Here is an 8,454-nt window from a genome sequence, read left to right as displayed (position 1 = left end):
ACAAACAAACAAACAAACAAACAAACAAACAAACAAACAAACAAACAAACAAACAAACAAACAAACAAACAAACAAACAAACAAACAAACAAACAAACAAACAAACAAACAAACAAACAAACAAACAAACAAACAAACAAACAAACAAACAAACAAACAAACAAACAAACATACAAACAAACAAACAAACAATAATATGCATAAAATAAAAAACCTGTGAAAATTTTAGCTCATTTGGTCGTCGCAGTTGCGAGTGAATAGTGAAAGAAAAAAACACCCTCGATACCTCTCAAAGTCTAATTCTAAGGTGTCGGAATTGAATTCGTGGAACATCTTTCTCGAAACTACGCTACTTCAGAGGGAGCCGTGTCTCACAATGTTTTATACTATCAACCTCTCCCCATTACTCGTTAACAAGTAAGGTTTTATGATGATAATTGTTTTGAGTCATAACCAACAGTGTCCACTGCCAATACTGCTATTAGTGCATTGTACTGTATTGTGACGTCACACATTGCTTCGAAATCGGTCTAAAATTAATGAAAAGCTATATTTTACTTTATTTCCAAATTGATTGAGAAACATTTGAAGTTCAGCCCGTGTCTTCAGTCACTTGGTCTGACGGCAGCCCTAACCATCACTTGCTCTCGTTCAATCCCCACTCCCGTAGCTACCACAATTCTGTCACATTGTGAATATGGCCTATCAATCGACACAGTATTGTTATATTAGTGAACAATTTGGACACCAAGTTTCAAAATTTCCAGCCAATTTGGGACACCCTTTTATCAAATCCTGGCTTAAAACCCTGGTACCCCCACAGGCAAACATTCCATGACTGTATGTTGGCATTGTAACCGCTTTTTATTGTTAAAACTCACTTTATTCTAAAATGATTGGCAATACATCAATACGACAGCTAGATTTAATCTTTCCCTCGTAAAAGACATACGTTTCCATGAGTATCATGTCTATCTCCCATTGAAACAATTTTCTGCTTGGTGCCCATCGTGGTGTCTTTCTTCTTCTCTTAGACGGTTGGACTTTCCTCCTTCTTGCCTCCTCTTTTCTTAGATTTATTTTCAGGTAATCCTCCACACTGTCTTGTCTGTCTCTTAGAGTGTCTAGCTCCTTCATTACACTGGCAAACTCTTTGAAGCTACACGACGGTCGATCCTGGACGAAGGGTTTGGTTCGACGCCAAAGGTTCATGGAGAGAGATTCAACCGCCTCTGCTTTTGATTGTCCTGATACGGTGAGCGGAACTGGACCATGGCAGATACGAGCATATTGACGCAGAGCTCTCTCAACTTGCTCTCTTGGACATCCTGCAAAGGTCAGCATCTTCTGTAAATCTTCGATGACTTGAAGTTCTTGAAACTCGCAGATGATGCTCTTCAGATTCTGTCTTACCTCTTGCTCTTTATGCAACTCATCCTTCATAAGGTAAATATTGGTTGATTCTTCATCATCTTCATCATCGTGGCAGATCACAGACCATTCGCCTAGAGCAGCCAGCTCCCACTGCTCCTTCTGGCTCTCATTTAACTTCTCCAGTTCCTTTATTGTCAGCTCCCTTTCTTTACTATCAACCCTAGAGTCTTCACCTTTCTCAACATTTCTTTCAAGTCCTCCAACCTCATAGTGTTCAACATGATCGTTTCTCCAGATGTCGACATTTGTTAATTCATTCTTTTGGCCTCTTAAAAGTAAACTTTGTGCTTCGTTTCTGCCACATGGACCCACATTTTCGTGGCCATCGCATATCTCACGAATAACGATTCCAAGCTCTCCGGCTGGACTGTTCTTATCAACACCCCCTTTCACCACTAGACCGCGCTTAGTCTTTGGTCGAGCCATCATTTTGCTCTCATCATTCTCGCTGTTGTTTTCGGTGAATTTATTGTCAATATGAGATGGTTTTCCAGCGATGGATTCTTGGCGTATTTGTTCTGATGAAGGTTTGAGACTGTGTTCTCGATCTACCATTTCAGACATGGCCTTCATGGGAGAGGACTCGTGGGGGGTAGCGGAGCTCCGACCCCCATGAACCTGCACGGTGTTCTCCTCACATCTATCACCACCGTACCAAGTATCGTACACGGACATACTTGACGAGTTGACAGAAGATTGTTCACCATCCTCTTCCTCCTCAAGAATGTTTACAAGAGTCTGGTTTTCTTCAAAATCATTTCTCCATATGTCGATATCTTTCTTCTTGGTTTCAGTACTGACTCCAAGATCTCCCATTGGATGATTTAGTCCTATCGCTTGTTCCCCGTGTGCAGCGTCTATTTTGTCACTGCATTTACCATGGCTTAAGAACTCCAAGTGTTCTTTACCACAGGCCTCATTTGCTACAAGACCTCGGCGAGTCTTGGGTTTAGGCATCTTAGACACGTCGTTGGTCCTGTTGAAATCTGTGAACCACTTTGGTTTCATGGTGGTGCGGGATCTCCCAACAGACTCAGATGGTTTAACACTGCCTTCTTGCTCTATATACTCTGAAGATGTGAGGCTTTCTTCGCTGTCCCCATCTGCCAGTTTGGTTCTGTCTTCATATTCCTCAGTTCTCTTCCAGATGTCATACATCGAGGACTGACTGGTCCAGCTGTATGGTGTAGGCTCCCGCTGAATTGAGTCTACATCTTGAACTTGTCGCCCTCTACGGCTGGGTGATGTAGCTCCTCCTCGAGTTGGTTTAGAATGAAGAAGAAATCCGGGAGAAGTGTACGATTTATTGTCACCGTTATTAAGTGAGATCATGCTCCCCTTTTCCTTTTGAACCGTGACTCTCCTTTCTCCTCTAACTTTTATCTGGCTCTCTTGACCTCTAAAGTGCTTAGCTGGTTCATGTTTCTTACTGAGCAGCTTCTTTTCCTCACATTTTCCTGATTCGTTTTTTCTTTGCAACAAACCATTACCGAGGATTTCAAACTGACGAATTCGTTGCTCAAGTTCAGGCTGTTTCCCAACTGAATGAAGATGTTGTGGTTTCTTGAGTGTGGTTTCATCATTGAGGTCAGACAGGATAAGACTCTGGGTGGTTCGCTCTCGAGCAAAGTTACCATTGCTCATGCAAGACTTGCGTGCACCTACAGGAGTTGGGGCTGATTTGCCGGTACTTTGGTTTTCTCGGCAATTAGGAAATCTCGGTGTAGATAATGACCCAAATTCCTTGGGTAGTTTCCCTGCAGATGTTGGAGCATTATATGTTTTCTGTTAAAGACAAAGGAAAGCAAAGGATAACATCAGTTATACATTGCACAAAAACAAGACTGAGATTGTAAAAATAATAAAAAGACCAGTTATTCTATAAACTATTGTTAAAGTCTTACCATAAGTATTCCTTTTTGTTCACAGTTGTTGATAGGAAGTGGTGCTACTTTGGCTGAACGTCGGTAGTCTCTGCTGCCAAGTAATGCTTGCCAAAATGACCGAGAATTCCTCGATGATTTCCCTAAGCAGTCTGGAACATCATCAGATGTATTCTGTTTGGTCAAAATGAAGAAAGTAAAGTAATACTTACATATTTTCTTATTTATTTCAACTTATACAATTGTAGATAAAGCGAGATGACAATAGAATGACAGGAAACCAGACTGAACACTGTGCTGAGATAATTCAAAGCTAGTCTTTTCACCACTCACCTTCGCGCCATTTTGTTGGGAAAGTTCAGCGGTCTCCAGCTTCGTGGCAATGCTCTTATCTTTACCTCTGATATCAGAGATGCGTTTCCATGGATACTGGAAGTTTTCACTGGAAGATGGATTTGACCATGGATCTCCCGTTGTTTTGGAAAGCACCTGGAACCATAGAATTTGATCGAATAAAACAAAAGACAACCCCTATAGCGCAATAGCAGACTGACTGACACTAAACATTTTTATTTTTTTTTACTCTTCGGACAAGCAAAACAATAAAACAAGCACAGGCCGTCCAGAGAAGGGCAAAAGTAAAAAAAACTGTCATCAAAAAAGATGTGCCCTCCCAGACCTGGCTCATAAAAAATACACATTTATATAATATACATTAAACATTCCAAAAATGCAGTAAAAAATATTGAATCACTCTGGGGACAAGGACGAATTAACGTCACAAACAGTTCAATCCTTTGACAAAACAATGAATCGAATAGCTTTAAAAAAAAAAAAAATTCTCCATAGGTTTTTATAGTCATTTTCGGTAAAAGTACAGCAAATTTTCATGCTAACGAATTAAAGCGATTTTGCTTCACCAGTTGTTTCTGCGTTTTAAATTCAGAATTCGTGCACTCAATTTAGTTTTGTGTCCGAGTCATTCGAATTTCTTCATTAATGTGTTCCATTTAGCATAACATTCAAACGCAAAGCTGGTTAGACTGGAAAACCTCCTGCGAATTAGATTACTGTTTTGTGAAATATTAAGTTAGATGTTTATTTTGTTAAACGCAAAACGAATTTGTGACCCGCTCTGTGAAAATGAGTCAGATGTAGGCAATTTCAGGAATTGAGTTATATGCATGGCTGGAAAGAACACATCAGCAGTAATTTGGTATGTGTCTAAGCTTTGGGGTGTATCGCGTTGCTGAGTTACTCCCGTTTGAAATTAGCCACTACACCATTTTTTGTGAAAAACGAATTACAAGTAAAATGATATTTTAAACTACCATTGTGTGCAAAAGGATACAAATTAGACATAAATATGATCACACAATTGTTGTATTCATAGCTTTATTGCCTAAAAGTAAGTGTTCTAAAGGTTAACCATGCAACTAAAGATCTTAAAAAAATAAAATAAAAATAATTTCCACATTAAACCGCCATAACTTAATATTGCATTGGGCGACATGTGACTCATTTTCACAGAGTGGGTAACAATAATTGAATGACAAATTTAAGCAGCATTCAATATTTCGCACGAAAATGGTTTGGTGGTTAAATTGGCTTCTCATTTGCCGAAATTGACCGAGAAAACCTTTACTGAAGAGACACCAAAATAGGAACACTTGGAATCTATATTTGGGTTTAATATTTTTCTTTTGAATGGCTTAAAAAGCCTACCTGTACTTTCGTATGGGACACACGTCGTGAATCAGCCGAAGGCCGCTGCACGTATTCCCGCAGCCATGCACGTAATCCTCGGCTGGAACCGGATTTCTGCGAGAAAACACGAGATTATAACTTCTGTAGTAATACTGTCACATTTTCCACATAATACATAAAATAACAAACCTGTGAAAACTGGAGCTCAATTGGTCTTTGAAGAAAAAATACAATTGCCACATGAAGTTGTGTACAATTCAAATGGTTGATTTCGAGACCTCAACTTCTTAATCTGAGGTCTCGAAATCAAATTCGTGGAAAATTACTTCTTTCTCGAAAACTAATTATTATTCCATATTTGCGTCCTAATATACATGTATCATAATTAATACTGGAAGACATTGTACTGCCTTTATAAATTCATTGAAAATGTTGAAACAAGAATATAACTTACTGGTTTTGGGTTGGACATGTTCACCGGAGTAAGGGGTGAAGTGTCTCTTAAACAGAGAAGATATACTTCGCAAAAATAAACTGCTTTGAACTTGAATTCTCAGAAAGATTCGCAATCGATGCTCGCTATTCGCTCACAAGATTAAAACTGTAATCTTCTATTTTAGGTTTGTTTACAGGTAGTTCACTGTGTCTGTTGTTGCTATTTGTTGCTTTGTTGATTATGACACGTGCAAACTACGTAACAATTCAAAATAGGCGCGCGTTTATTTATTGGTGATACGCGCACACTGCACGTACGATCCGATTCGTTTGCTTCCGTTTTTGTCCTCGCTTGTTATTATTTTATATGTGTGATGCGCTGTGGTACTTTCTTTTGATAGTTAGAGCGCTGTAAATACCTTGTGTATTATTACCCAACACATGACATGGACCCCGAATGCTAGCAAATTATGTTATCGTGTTTCAAATAGATATTGTCCAAATTCGACACTCTGAACATTTTACAAATTATAACAAATATATCCAAAGATTGGTTGCTTTGTATCCAACAAAATCAATACAATTATTGTTTTAATGTTTGTGTAGATATTCTGTTTTTAGTTTGCATGTGTGGCTTTCCATAGAATTTCCATCTTGGTTGGAAAAAACCTTGGGCGTCATGTCTACACAGACCTCATGCTGTGGTTGATTGTGTCAGGACCGTACACCAATGACAATAAGGGCCAAATTTCATCTCTGCTTACGTACCGCCGAATTCTGCGCTTACGAACACGATTCCCCGCTTACGTGCAAGCGCCGAATTTTTGCGCTAGCCTTGTAAGCATAGAATGCCTAGTAACGTGGAGTGCGCACGCGCAGAAGCCAAAATTCACCGCTAACCCGTGAAATAGTCTTGCCGTTAGCACAGAATTTCCTGCTTCCGTAAGCGCCGATTCTGTGCTTACGGTAAGCAGAGCCATGAAATTGGGCCAGGTCTATTTCTCACGTCATGAAAGGGATTACACTATTTTTGCTTACAAGCCTCGGTTTGGTTGCGTTGGGTCGAATAGAAGAAAAGCAAGATGCCCAATCCATGATAAGGTCAAACTTAACTTAACTTAACTTAAATGCATTTATAAAGCGCTTTAACACTGTTTCAAAGCGCTGTACAGTCAAGAAAATTATTAAAATGCAGGATTAAAAAACATGAGCAAAAATAGCAATTATGGTTTGTTAAAAATACACAACAGTGTACTTTAAGTAGAAAACTTAAAAGTAAACAAGATAGTAGAGTTCTATGGCCTATAGCATTGATGGGGGAAGTATACGTCAATTGCACGCTATACGCCTCTCTTAATATTTTGTGCATGATGTCATAATTCTTACCCAAAATGAGGCTATGGGTGCCGCACGTCCGCCAACACTTCAGTGGCTGCGCCCATGGTCGTTTAGGGTTAGCATTGTGACGTACGTCATGCATAATTATTAAGGGGGACATGTGGTGATCCCAAACTTATACCCGCACTTTATACAAAAAAATCCTTCACGAAAAACAAGTTTAACCTGAAAAACAGTGAAATTGTTGAGAAAGGTGGAACTACCTCCATTCAATGATAACTAAGAAACCAGTTTTTTCCTTTCTTCTGACGTTTAATAGGCAGTTGGACTGGAAATAAAAGGACTTGAGTCAAGACTCATTCAACGTCCCTGACGGTGGAACTCGGTATGATGAGATACACGACTTTTGGACACCCTCCAATACGTGAATTTCACAATAGCTCAACCTCCGATTTCAATAAAAAAAATGTTTGTTTTTTTCCTGACAGTAGGAGGGGCGTACATCCCCCGCCCCTTGATCTGCGCCTGACGGCTTCAGTCTTGGGTCGAAATGACCTGTATTTATGTGCGATCTTTTCGTTGGGATATGCCAGGAAGAGTCAGGTACAAAATTGCGCCTCTCTATACATCATGGTTAGGTCAAGATCATTAGTCAAACATAATGGATAATTTAGTTCAAACCACTACTATCTCAGCAAGAGAAGTCATAAATACCTCTGACAGTTTCGCTATTCCTATTGGTGGAGAGACCGTCACGTGGGTGTGTATAAACCTTTGTTGAAGACCAGTAAAAAGTGTTAACAACACGGGCATGACACGTGAGCTTATAAGACAGTTTGTTCATTCCTATTGGTCGAGAGCAACGGCCAGGACAGTTGTTGTGCCACATCACGCGATACGCGCGACGCGCACAGCATTCCCTTATTTTGTTTACCCGAGGGCGGCGGAGGGCCTTACCATTATTTTAATACCATTTCATAGCTGGAGGGGTGTTGTGTTGAAAGAAGTCATTGAACAGTTATAATTTTTGCATTTATTTTACGTTTTGACCAAAGGTGTTGATGTGTTTTGACCGAAAAGGTATTTATGAATTGGAATCAAAGTGTGTTGAATCGGTTTTCAACTATAGGGTTTAACCCGCCGAGGCCTGGTTCTTTATAATTTACCTCGACTTCGTCTCGGTAAAATTATCAAGAACCAGGCCTCGTTGGGATTAAACCACTAGTTGATTCCTCTTCACTACACATTGATTTCCTTATTCAATGTTTGTCTTCATCACTTCGCAAGTCCCTTTATTCAAACAAGGCTTACACCATACCGTCTAATTGTAAAATGTTTGATTCGGGTTTGAACAAATTTGCTCAGTTTGCGCGCACTCCCAAACAAAAAATGGGGCAGAATGTTGACATGGGGTCAAAGGTGATGAGCGAGCCCGAATTCTTGGAGTCAGTTCCTTGCTAACCCACAGTAAAGGTCACGTAAACTACGAGACGAGGACAAAGTTGTCATGGTCGTTGCATCATTAAGCATTGAGACTTGTGTTTATAGAAAGCACTTGTGCAGAGACATCTCATTGTATTGTAAGGAGAGCCTTAATCACGCATCGATCGAGATTCTTACTCTTCAAACTTGGAAAAGAAATCATCAAGAAATGTCT

This window comes from Asterias rubens, chromosome 4 (assembly GCF_902459465.1).
Source record: "Asterias rubens chromosome 4, eAstRub1.3, whole genome shotgun sequence".
Lineage (NCBI taxonomy): Eukaryota > Metazoa > Echinodermata > Asteroidea > Forcipulatida > Asteriidae > Asterias > Asterias rubens.
Note: the sequence above shows the minus strand (reverse complement) of the source record.